The 12,174-nt window shown below is 46.6% G+C and overlaps 1 long non-coding RNA gene across 6 annotated transcripts; it reads right to left on the bottom strand.

Moving 5' to 3' along the window:
• Nucleotides 1-1,100: 1,100 nt before the first annotated feature.
• On the bottom strand, nt 1,101-11,605 carry LOC111845527 (uncharacterized). Of its 6 annotated transcripts, XR_002838642.2 has the most exons (5): nt 4,672-11,605; nt 4,276-4,413; nt 2,714-3,313; nt 2,228-2,377; nt 1,101-1,787 (listed from the first exon to the last, which is right to left on the bottom strand). It is a non-coding gene; the product is annotated as an uncharacterized lncRNA (long non-coding RNA). The 6 variants fall into 6 exon arrangements; XR_002838640.2 differs by lacking the exon at nt 2,228-2,377 and having other exon boundaries at nt 4,672-11,601; XR_002838643.2 differs by lacking the exons at nt 1,101-1,787; nt 2,228-2,377 and having other exon boundaries at nt 2,429-3,313; nt 4,672-5,841; nt 11,064-11,605.
• Nucleotides 11,606-12,174: the final 569 nt, after the last annotated feature.

The raw sequence follows: 12,174 nt of genomic DNA, 5'->3' as shown, positions 1-12,174 counted from the left end.
GACACTGCTGTGAACGACGCTATATAAATTGAACTAATCTGAATGTCGGTCTTTGATAAAGGCAATTTGATACGTTTGGCGCATTAGTGCTTGTTCAAACAAAAATGTCACTATCCCTCTACTGCAGGGTCTCCAACTCCTGGAGAGCTGCTGTCCAGCAGGTTCCCTAACCTACCTGGCTTCTGATGAGCCACACCTGTTCCTGGTATTGACCCGAGACCTGGCGCGGCTCATCAGAAGCCGGGTACAATAGAAAACCGACTGGACAGCAGCTCTCCAGGATTGGGTATTGGAGACCCCTGGCCTACGGTGCACCTGTGAGCTTTGGGATAGATTACTACACCATAATAAAAGCATTCATAAACTAGTAGAGAGTAAATAGATTTCCATGTAGCTCACAACTGGTCCCTTGATGAAATGTACTTTGACCTTCCCCATATACTTGACATAGGGCTTAAAAGGATGATCGATGAGAGTATATAACCATATCTTTGACATGGTGTGAATCACAGACCATAGTGGTCTCCTCAGTGAGACATACAGGCCGTTTTCTGGAGCCAACGGGGTGACTGAGGTCAACTTGGTCCAGAGCAGAAAATTCACACCTCTGGACTTGTTCTCATCCACTAGGGTCATTTTCCCAAAATCCCTGTAAATTTTGACCTTTTCACATGCCAAATTACCAGTGGTGTGTCCCAGCCTCCTCAATGGCCTGATGCAGGCAAAAGCTGCAACATCATTGGCTGAAGGTGTGTGTGTATAACTCCAGCATCAGCTATGGACAAGTGTGATGTGATTAAGAACTAGAAAGGATTTTCCCCTCCGCACCCGAAACATCAATGTTTGAGTCAAACCCAAAGATTCACATTCAAAGGAAGGTCCTTCAGAACACGGCCCAGAAGCAAGGAGACATTCCGTGAGGCGTGACGTCCATGCTGGTCACAGCATCTTCCCCGTCAGTTTAATAGATCGCCATGCCACAATCCCACAGGAATGTATGAGTTTGTGAGATCCCCTATCGGCCTGAACCATCTAAATGAGCAGAGACACGCTGTAGCCCGGCAGCAAATGCCAGCAATGACTCCGGCGTCACGCGTGGCTCAAGTCGGCCAGGCCAGGCCCCTTAAATTATTTATTGCACAAAAACATTACTGTCTAAACATTTAGATAAGGCAGCTTTTTTGCTCCAAGTTATTTTCCAAGTTTACATGCAGAAAAAAAGAGAAGTGAATCACATCCTGTGAGTCAGCATATTATTTAACAAAGTGGGCACACGGACTGGAGCGAAGCTGTCCTCTTGCAGCCTGAGGGGCCCTGTTCGCACCCGAGCCACCAGGGAAGCGGAGCCCGGCCCAAACCCCAAGATCCCATACCACTCCAATCTGCGGGGTTCCAGATCTCCTGGGCAACTAGGGTCATGGCTAAACATGGCTCCAAAGGACACACTTTCCCCATCGTCAACAAACTACCTTCGGCTTGTATGATCATACTCCTTTTCCTCAAAGCTAAACAAATATATAACATAAAAGACAGTGACTTCTTTTCTAAAATTAATAGGGATGTCGGGGACCAGAGAATCACAAGACGTATATAAAAGACATTTATAAAGGCATGTCACATGACACAAACTGCTATGTCACATGACACAAATGGCATGTGAAAAATTCAAATCTACGGTATGCATGTGTTTGGTTTATTCAGTCCAGTAACGTAAGCATGACTTCGGAAGGAGACCTCGTGGAACTTCTGGAATTTGCCAACGTCACAGGAGACTCTCAAAGATGGCACTTATAAAGAAAAGACAAAGAGAAAGAGAGAATCATCTGAACACATTTCCCGCACACCGTGAGGCACAACAGAACTGGCAGGCACACCAAGGAACAAGCAGGGACAGACCTCACCATCATGACAGACCTCACCATCATGACAGACCTCACCATCATGACAGACATATACTAGCAGTGACACACTACAGAACTGCAGGGCTACAACATCACAGAGCAAAGGTGTCTAACTAGATGCATGGAGGATCCTTTCTGCAGGTTAATACTTTACTAAATCCTGCAGCTTTAACTGAACCATTTAATTCAAAACTGAGCTGAGCATTCCCTGAAAATCAAGCATAGTAGCAACCCTCAAATACCCTTCATTCACATATATATTCATATATATACACACACACCAGATCATTAAGGAATGAAGGTAGGAGCTCAGAGCTAATACCCACATGGTTTTGCACCACTGGATTCCATGCTTTATTGTTCGCTTCCCAAGTAGCACACATCCCCTGCTCTCTAAGGGCACTAACATTAAGTCATAACCAGATGGTTCTCAGTGATTTCCCAGGAGACAGTTCCTCTGAATCACAGAACTACCTCTGAACGTAAGACGTACAAAAACAAAAGCAAAAAGAACACGGAATAACAAATCAGCTTTTTTTTTTTTTATTCCTCAAACATTTTTTTCCGCCAGCGTTCAGTACATACAGGCTGAGAGTCCGTTCCGATTAATTACATCAACAGATAATTACATAACAGACACAGAAGTGAAGTTGTTATTATGCAACCGGGAAAGACCTGTCACCGCTGAGGTGTGGCTGACCTACTCTACATTTCAGAGGAAATAAAAAGATAAGTCATGAATGAACGAATTGCCACATACCTGTGCCCACTCACACATGAACGGTATGAGGCAATGCTCCTTCTAAGCTCACCTTAGTCATCCTCTTGTTTACTTTTCATCGGGATGCCTGAGCGATGGGAATCACTTAACATTTTGTTATCTTTCACGTTCTGGAGGCGGGGACACCCTGGGCTTTATGGGAAGCCGGCCTGCAGGTGGTGCCCTGGGCTGCCGTTTCCACAGAGGGCCCCGACCCACGCAGCATCACCGCCGTGACGGTGAGGACGACAAAGCCCAGGAGATTCAACAAATACTGAAAGGGCAGCCGGGCGTGCCGACAGAGAGCAGCACAGGGCGAAAATGTCGCCGGACGAACTCCCACGTAAACGTCACGTTAGCAGAACTGCGACCTGCAGAGATACGCAAAAGGTCGGTAACAGCCGGGGCGTATCACGCAAGAGCGCAACTCGCTCACTCCACATGCCGCGTCTTAGGGCCGTATCACGCAAGAGCGCAACTCGCTCACTCTTTTTATTAGCCGATTCTCGTGGGTGAAGCTTATTTTCACATTCGCACGAGGAGTTCCACGGCAGCGCTTCTCACGGGCTCTGAACCTGCAACCTCCTGGTCTCAAATCCACCTTCTTCTTTCACCCAGTGGCATCTTCATCAAGACCCAGCACTCATGACATCTGGAGAAAGGTATGCAAGAAAGCGGCCATTAAACCAGCCACCCCCCCCCCCAAATAAAAAGCAAATTCAATATAAAAAAAAGCAAATAAAAAGCATCAAATACAATAAAGGACCTTCTTGCTCACAGAAACTTCTCTCATGACCATATTGAGATTTTATGAAGTAACAAACAGGCTGTGTCTCTAGCCCAGTGGTCCATGACAGCCTGACAGTAGGATGCACCACTTGATAATTTAGCCCACACTGCTAACAGCAATCTGCACCAAGTCAGCAGCACAGTCAAAATTCTCAGCTGGGGGAAAAGCCAACTGCTTGGTCTCTGCCGCACGTGCTCTTTCACACAAACCCATCCCCATCAGTCAGATTGTCTCACCAGAAAACACAGCTAAGCAGAGCAGTACCCAAACGTACAGCTTGTCAAATCCTGGTGTTGAGCTCACCTTCATGGTCCAACAGCAATACTCCATCCGAGACTGAAGCCTATTTAAATTCTGTGAGCATCACCGCTAATATTATAGGACTCCTCTGCTGAATTTCCGATTGGTTTTCCCAGTTGCAAATCACTCACAAAACATACACCTTAATAAACAAAAGGAAAGCAGGTCTTGGTAACTTCTTGGGCTTCTGGCTTTTATAGTGAAGGACTGTCGAGGCAACCTGCGCATTAAGGCGTCTGACACAGGCTAATGGGGCAATCAGACCGTTACTAAACCCTGTACACTCAGGTGACCAGGATGTCTGAATAGGACCTGCCAGCCAAACTACTGACTTAGTGCTTCCCTGTAGACCCAGGGCCCCCTTCCAGGGGCCACAGTCTCTGGACTCCTGCTCCCCACATTCCCCCAGCGAGACCCACGTTTGTTCGTCGCCAGAGATTCCGATACACGACAAGCAAGAGCGAGTTCATAACTGATGCAGCTGCACGGTGAGGATTAAACACACATACCGGGACATTTCTCACCTGCTGCTGTCCCAGCGGAGCCATTTTTTTTTTATTTTTGCCTGGGTGACGCGATCTCCTGGAATCCCCGACACGTGCTCACGCTCTCCCTGGTCCTGGTCACATGACTGGTCCTCAGCCTCCGCTTCAAGCTGCAGTCTGATGAGCGTCACGAGGAAAAAAAAGCAAACGAGATGCTGAGTTTCAGGTTTGTCAAGCGACCTCGTCCAGTGCCAACCATCGGCAAGAGGAAGAACCTTTTGAGTATTAACAGCCGGTTAGTTCTGGTAGAACCCCCCCCCACCCCCGCCTACATCTCTCAGTTCATTAAAAAATGTGGGATAAAAGAAACCAAAGAAGCCCTGTATCCAGAACTCCACCTAACCTGCATGTTCAGCATGTCCCACAGAGACCCACCTCCATCCCAGGGGTCCACATCCTCACGCTCGCATCCCCGCACCACGTCGATAGCAAGCTTCGCGGGACTTTCTGGCCAGTCAACCGATGCCAGCTGTCCTCATGAAGCTGCAGCACTGTGTCCAGGCCTCGGCACCTCAAACAGGAGTCGGAGGTCGTCGGCATCATGGTGACAAACAGCAACATGGTTTGGAGCAAGCTTGTCAAAAATCACGACAGAGTAATGTCTGGTGAGACACGTAAATACTGGAACACAGAATTTCTTCCCAACTTCAGAAGTGAAATTAGAATCACAGGTAACACTTTACTTGAGGCGGCACAAATAATGTAGTAGTACACGCTTAATTAATGTATTAATTAACCAGAAACTAAGTGTTAGTTACGTACTGATCCCATGTTCATTCATCATAAATCAATCATAACGGTTCATATATTTCACGCTCTTAATATGTTTGTTCAGGATTTGCACCTGAGTAGTAACTGTATTACTGAGTAACTTGCGGCCGCAGAAGTAAAATGTTACCAAATCACAGTGATCATCACAACTTTCATTCTGGAAAAAAAGAGGATTCCACGACTGAAATGGCCCCCCGCTGGCTCTTGTTGAAAGGCGACCCAGCTCAGCAAGGCACCAAGCAGAACATTAAACAGCAACGTCTAAATATAAATCCTGCTCAGCAATGAAACCAGATCACATTTCAAGAAGAGCACAGGAAAAATATTTTAATTTCAGCCAGTCCCAATAAAAAATAAATAAATAAATACTAATCTGCAGCACTGCTGCTGATAAGCGACCAGCTCAGGGCTTTGTGTCTGGCAGCCGTCTGCTCGCGTGGCTGTGTGCATGAAACCCAAGTCTAACACCCCCCACCCCCGTGCTAACAGGCGGCTGGCCACGGGGCAGGGGTCCCGAGCCCTAACACCTGTCCTCAGTGGGAACAGGCAGTCCCGGGCCCAAAGACAACACCCCAGAACCCCAGGGGTAACCACTCTCTCACATGACTCATCACAAGACCTGACTTTAAATGCCCCTCCCACAACCGATCATGGGACACGGGAGCAGCAGCACGCACACTCGATGGGCAGAGCGGGGACTGCCACACTGCCTCAGGTCACATGACCAAGCGGGCTGAGCGGCACCTGCTTCCCAGAAGCCCTTACATCTCCAGGCTGCGGACACAGGACACAACAAGTATAATATTACACATACAATCACCCTAATTCAGCTACTCGAAAAAACAAACAAACAAGGAAGCCTCTCTGAGTCCCCAACAAAAGAAACTAGAGTTTTTTTTTTTTTATCTGGGTGGTGAATAAGACTCGGTAATCACCACCAACTCTCATAAACAACGTGCCAAAAAAAAAATAATGTATGGCTGTCATGGCATAACATTATTATATAAAAAAAAAAAAAAACAGATTCACACGGACGAAACTACGCAGCAAAACTGCAGAGTGAAAAGTCCAGAGGTGCGAAAACGAGCAACTTGCTAGAAGCATGACGACCGGCTGATTCACATGGTGAAATGTCAGGCTGAATGTCAGGGTTCTGGTCGGCATGTGCAGAGATTAACGCAGAACCATGAGCCCGAGACGGAACCGCGGCAGGGCTACCTCTACGTGGCAAGGATCGACGGGTGTGGGATTCCGGAAGACGGACCGGGAACCGATTGCGAAATCGTTATATCTGATCACGTTTCAGGCAAATTGCTGTTACATCATGAGAATGACTGTGAATGCACATAGAGGTCATCTCTCAACCTATAATTAAAGTTTCTTAGATGTCTACACACCCTCATACTTCGCCTTCGGTAAGAATCATTTAGCTCAGGACTTGTAAGACTCACTTCAGTTATTTGGGTAATGCAACATGGAGGGTCAGAACCCAAACGAAATGTAAGAACGGGAAGGAAGCACAAGACCAGATGTCAGGTTCAAGGACCAGCAAGAACATCTGGCCAGAATGTGTGTTTGGGCGCTTGGTGACAGGTTTACACCGAGGAAACCCATTTTAGGTAAAAGCGGCTTGTCACTTGACATCACTTCACCCTGTCCCATGAGATCTGTGCCCTCTTCCTGTTTTAAAGGGTGCTATCCAAGTATTCAAATAAATTCAAAATGTACTGTATATTCATATTACTGAATAAGTAATGTTCTCCAGTGAATTATTGATTAAAATGACCACAGAATGCATACATGCATTCTGTCCTGTCCTAGGTGCCCGGAACTGCCTCCTTCCCACAGACCACAGGATGCGACTTCCTGTCACTGACAAACGCAGAGGCTCACAGGTTTTCAATACAACAGCGAAAAGGAGCAGGACATTAAGCAAAGATAAATCTCAGCTCCTGGAATGTCGCTCCGAGGGACAGCAGTGAGTTTTGTTTGTTAGTTACCGCCCACGGCGTGTAGTAAACAACTTCAGTGCCTTTAAAGCGGGGACCATGGGCTCGGGGATTTGGAGGTAAACCTACTAGCCGGAACACTTAGCACTGTGCTAACAGCACAGTTAGCCACGTGAGACCTTCGACCCAGCAGAAGGAGCAAGCCAGTGCAGGCAAGAGCAAAGGTCTCAGTGCGACACACAGCTCTGCGTGGGTTACAGCGCTCTCGTGCTCTCCGCTCTCTTGGCCCCCATCTCCTTCAGAAGAAGCTCCCCATGGACCCAAACAGCCCCCTCTCAGAGCCGGATGCCACTCGCTCACCCAACCCCACCCAGCGCCCACAGAAACTGGCCTTTCTGAGAGATACCATTCAGGTAGACCGTGTGACTCATACCCAGCGTGGGCTGAATGGGGCAGGGCAGGGGATTCCCCCCCACGCTATCAAAAGGTTAGAGTGTAGCAACCTTATAAAACATCACAGATCGAGCAGCATTATACACTCCAGTTAAACCTCACAGCAGCAGAACAGAACCTTTTTCCACATTCATGGAACAGATATTCGAGTTCCAAGCAAAGGCTGGTATCCACGCCCTGAGCCCTGACCTGTATTTTTTGCTCGTATCACTTCTTGCTCTGCCATTCTCTGGTGTGAAACACTGCAAGATGTCACCTCATATATGGCATTTGGCACAAACATCGTGACAATATAAAATGTTTAAAAACTGGTCTGACGCTGACAGAAGCCCGCAAGGGAAGCGATAGTCATCTCAGCCTACAGAAAGATCCACGCAGACTCGCTCCAACCTGTAATTTGCCATTCAATGGCCAATCTAAACAATGGCAAAAAATGCAAAGCTATGGTTAACATACAGTTAAACACACGGTCATGATGGGAAAGCGCTTAAGTTCTGGGAAAGTGTTTCATTCACCTTATATCATTCAGTTAATCAGATGATGTGGGGGTCTAGTTATATGCAACGGCCTGTATGACAGGTCGAGGGCCAAAGACAAAAGGCAGAGATTGACTGAGGTTTATCGTTTAAACGCAGGTGTCTGTCTGTAAGCAAGTAATCGCAGGACAATCACCATAGATGCATGGTGAGCATGCAACATGTGACTGTTACTAACCACAAAGACCAGCCACTGAGTAAGAACGCTAATGCTAACACCAGGCCACAAGAGTTGCTGGGAAGAATGCTAAAGCTAATGCTAACACCAGGCCACAAGAGTTGCTGGGAAGAATGCTAAAGCTAATGCGAACACCAGGCCACAAGAGTTGCTGGGAAGAATGCTAAATCTAATGCTAACACCAGGCCACAAGAGTTGCTGGGAATAATGCTAAAGCTAATGCTAACACCAGGCCACAAGAGTTGCTGGGAATAATGCTAAAGCTAATGCTAACACCAGGCCACAAGAGTTGCTGGGAAGAATGCTAAAGCTAATGCTAACACCAGGCCACAAGAGTTGCTGGGAAGAATGCTAAAGCTAATGTGAACACCAGGCCACAAGAGTTGCTGGGAAGAATGCTAAAGCTAATGCTAACACCAGGCCACAAGAGTTGCTGGGAAGAATGCTAAAGCTAATGCTAACACCAGGCCACAAGAGTTGCTGGGAAGAATGCTAAAGCTAATGTGAACACCAGGCCACAAGAGTTGCTGGGAAGAATGCTAAAGCTAATGTGAACACCAGGCCACAAGAGTTGCTGGGAAGAATGCTAAAGCTAATGCTAACACCAGGCCACAAGAGGTACTGAGACGAATGCTAAAGCTAATACCAGCTCACAGCAGTTACAGTGCAGGCATGCTAATGCTAAAGCTAGGCCACAGTATCACCCAGTTAGTCGAATGGTAGGTTGAACTCTCAAAGGTGTGTCCCATTGGAGGGGAGAAGCAACACGTGACCATTTGTCGAGAAGGAGAACCAGCAAATACCTGACAGGGACAAGGTAGTCGCCGGTGGTTCAGGAACTAGACTTGTGAGAAAAAAAGGTTTGCAAGTTCAAAGGCTGAACTGCAGAACATAAGGCTTAACTTTATTTATTTAAAAAATAGCTGGAGGACAAATATGTGTATTTTAAATACTGTCACATCCAAAGAATAAATGAATGTAGTGATCTAGGACACATGCGGCTGTCTTTTAATCATGTGTTCAGCTGCACCGGAGACGGTTAACTCTTACAGCATAGAGGTCCATAACCCAAGGGAAGGCGTCAGCAGCCGTGGCACAGCACCAGACACCAACATCAACAGAATTTACAAGGTATATGAATTATAGCTCAGATATTATTGGGCGGCTTTTGAAAGAAGAAACACCCCTTAAATATCTTAGCCAGTCTGCATCCAGGCTTCTCCGTCTATCCAGGACTCGAACCCCCAGAAAAGTGTGATTGGATTCCTTCTGTCCTCCAGGGCCAACAGCCTGGCCCCCCTCGTACAGAGCGCTAAGTGAGAGCCGGTGTGTGTGTGTGTGTGTGCCGCGATGATGAGATAAGATTCAGATGGTTCCATTACAGCTAGGGAAATCCCGTGAGCTTTCCTGGACAATCGACGTCTGGGCCATCCCCAGAATTAGGCTGCCTTTCAGCGGCTCCAAGCTTTGCCAGCAGCACAATTACCCCTCTGACAAAGCACAGAAAATTTCACAAGTCGAATCAAGGCCACTCTTTGTAAGTACAGCACTCTATTCAACAGGGCAGTTTTAAGGAAACACAGGGGACTTACATGTTATACATAAATTCTAAAACCATCCAAATACAATTTTTGTTATATTTTTAACAAAAATGTTTACTTTTCATTTACAGAAAACAGAATGTCTAGTGCGGACCAAAGGGAAGATCATCTTCTACGTCTTTACGTCACTACAGCCCCTGTCCTTTAAAGATAAAATAAAATAAAAAAAAGAGTTCATTATGGCTATTACCGGTTGGTTACGTTAACACTCATTTTATCCTAACAAGAAGCGGATGACAGCAGTCGGACAGCAGCTTTCAGATTTCAATCTGCCTCATTTTGGTGGCGTAATTTCTGAATGCGAAGCCGCTCGTCATCGCGAAGAGCTTCCAGCGGACCAAGTGACCCCCGGGTCCCCGCTTACGGAAGGCTTTGTGTCGGCCAGCCTTCAGGCTGCAAAACCACAGACGCTTACGAATTATGTAAGACCCGCTGGACGTCTAAAAACGTCAAATAAGCGCCAGTCTCCTAATTACGAAAGCGCATAATGATTATGTGAAATTCATACTGTAAGAAAGAAGAATGCTCATTTTATAATATGCAAGTAATGTAAACTCCCCACTCTGATGTAAAAAAATCGGGAGTTTTATATACATGCATTATTTACATTTTCTAGAGAGAGAGAGTGTGTGTGTGTGTGGGGGGGGTAATATTACAACCCAGGATCGACGATCCTGCCGTAAATGCACTTTTTAACCATAAGCGGACAATCAGGCCAAAACTCCTCAATGGATCAAAGCTGTAGTACTAAGGGATTCCCCCCTACCCATGTTGCCTCGTTGTAATTCCCTTTCGTAAACAAACATGGATCATTAGGGCGTGTTAACTAAAGTTGTGCAAATGCATTATATAGTATATTATAGTATGTCTGATAGTACACAACGGACCAGCAGTGACCATGCAGTGTCTACTATAAAGGAGGACCAACACATACGCCAGCTACCCGCCCGAATGCTTGTGATGCACCGGATTCAGCGACACAACCGGCTGCCAAAAAGTCCGGGGAAAGAATCTATAAGATACACAACTCGGGTTAATGACAACACGGTCGGTTCGTCACGTTAACCGGGTGCTCAAGCAAAGCCGAGACAACCACACGTAAGTTACAGGCGTGCAAGAAACAAGGTATTATTTGGAAAAATAAAAAGATTTTCGCCATTATGTCCTGTCACTTAGTAGTTACCGGAGTAAAACTTAAGGAGCGGGTGACTGTTACTATAAAAAGACAAAGTTAGTCTGTGTGAACGGTGTAAGCGCACATGCTGCTACCTCTACAAACCTGCAGCGTTAACAGTATCCGCGATCTACCCAAGGAGTTCCCAGTTTCCGATCCGTGACCCCAGCTCACCCACACGTCAGTTTCCAACAAACGACTAAACCACCCCACCTCCCCTCCCCCTAAATCCCTCCGTTTGCTGGAAGTTTTTAAAAAAAAAGTTCCGAAGGACGCAGCTGGTACGACTGCAGGTTCAGCGCCTTTTCCACAAACACAGGGGTCGGAGTGGTGGGTGTCTAACACGTTTAACTCTTTTAATCGGGTCCATATAACATGCACCGACACAACTAGCTGCCCAGCGCGTTAGTTAACTACACATCGTCGCAACGCAGGGGTATCGGTGAACGACCCATTACCAAGCAGAAAAACGGGGACGCGCTTCCGCTAAAAATACCTGTCTACGACTATATTTGGCTTGGCTGGAGCACAATCAAATTTCTAAAATAAACGGACCCGCCCCGAACGAATGAATGGGACCTCGGCTATCTTTCGCCGTTGAGTCGCCCGCTGCTAATTTTAGAAACACCGCTTGCGTCAATCACGCGCCTCAGTGCGTCAAGCGTTCAGCCCGCCTCCGGGCGCCTGTGATTGGCCAGAGCAGATACGTGGCCAGAAAATCACGCGCTCTGTGATTGGCTGTAGTCGGCGTCCTCCTGGCCCCAGCTAAAGCCCTTGCTTTTATTACTAAGTGTTCCATTCTCGCCGTCGCGGTTCTGTCGGTTAGTATAGTGCGATGAAAACTGCTGCAAACTCATCAAAGCTGCATCCTATATGCGTTCCATAAATTTGAAGCATAAGCATTATTAGTGTTTCTAAATATACTTAGAAAACAAACACATGTCGTTTGTCCCTTTCATTCCTTCTCAGAATAATGTATGAGGAAAATAAGCTGCTACAATTCTTGCAGGTCCACCTGTTGAGACAATGCAAAGTAGGACGCTTCTCGCTGCATTCGCCGTTAAATCTTCTTGTTATTATCCCAGGGACCCACCTCTGACATTTTCACGGTGTTGGAACTTAATTTCCACGGTCATTTTGTTCAAGAAAATTTCACACTTTTAGTTTCCACTTCCAAATTTTAACGTGCAGGTAGCGCAATCTATGAATAGCTTTC

This window comes from Paramormyrops kingsleyae, chromosome 9, assembly GCF_048594095.1.
Source record: "Paramormyrops kingsleyae isolate MSU_618 chromosome 9, PKINGS_0.4, whole genome shotgun sequence".
In the NCBI taxonomy this organism is placed as follows: domain Eukaryota; kingdom Metazoa; phylum Chordata; class Actinopteri; order Osteoglossiformes; family Mormyridae; genus Paramormyrops; species Paramormyrops kingsleyae.
Note: the sequence above shows the minus strand (reverse complement) of the source record. Positions and strands in the feature narration are given on the sequence as shown.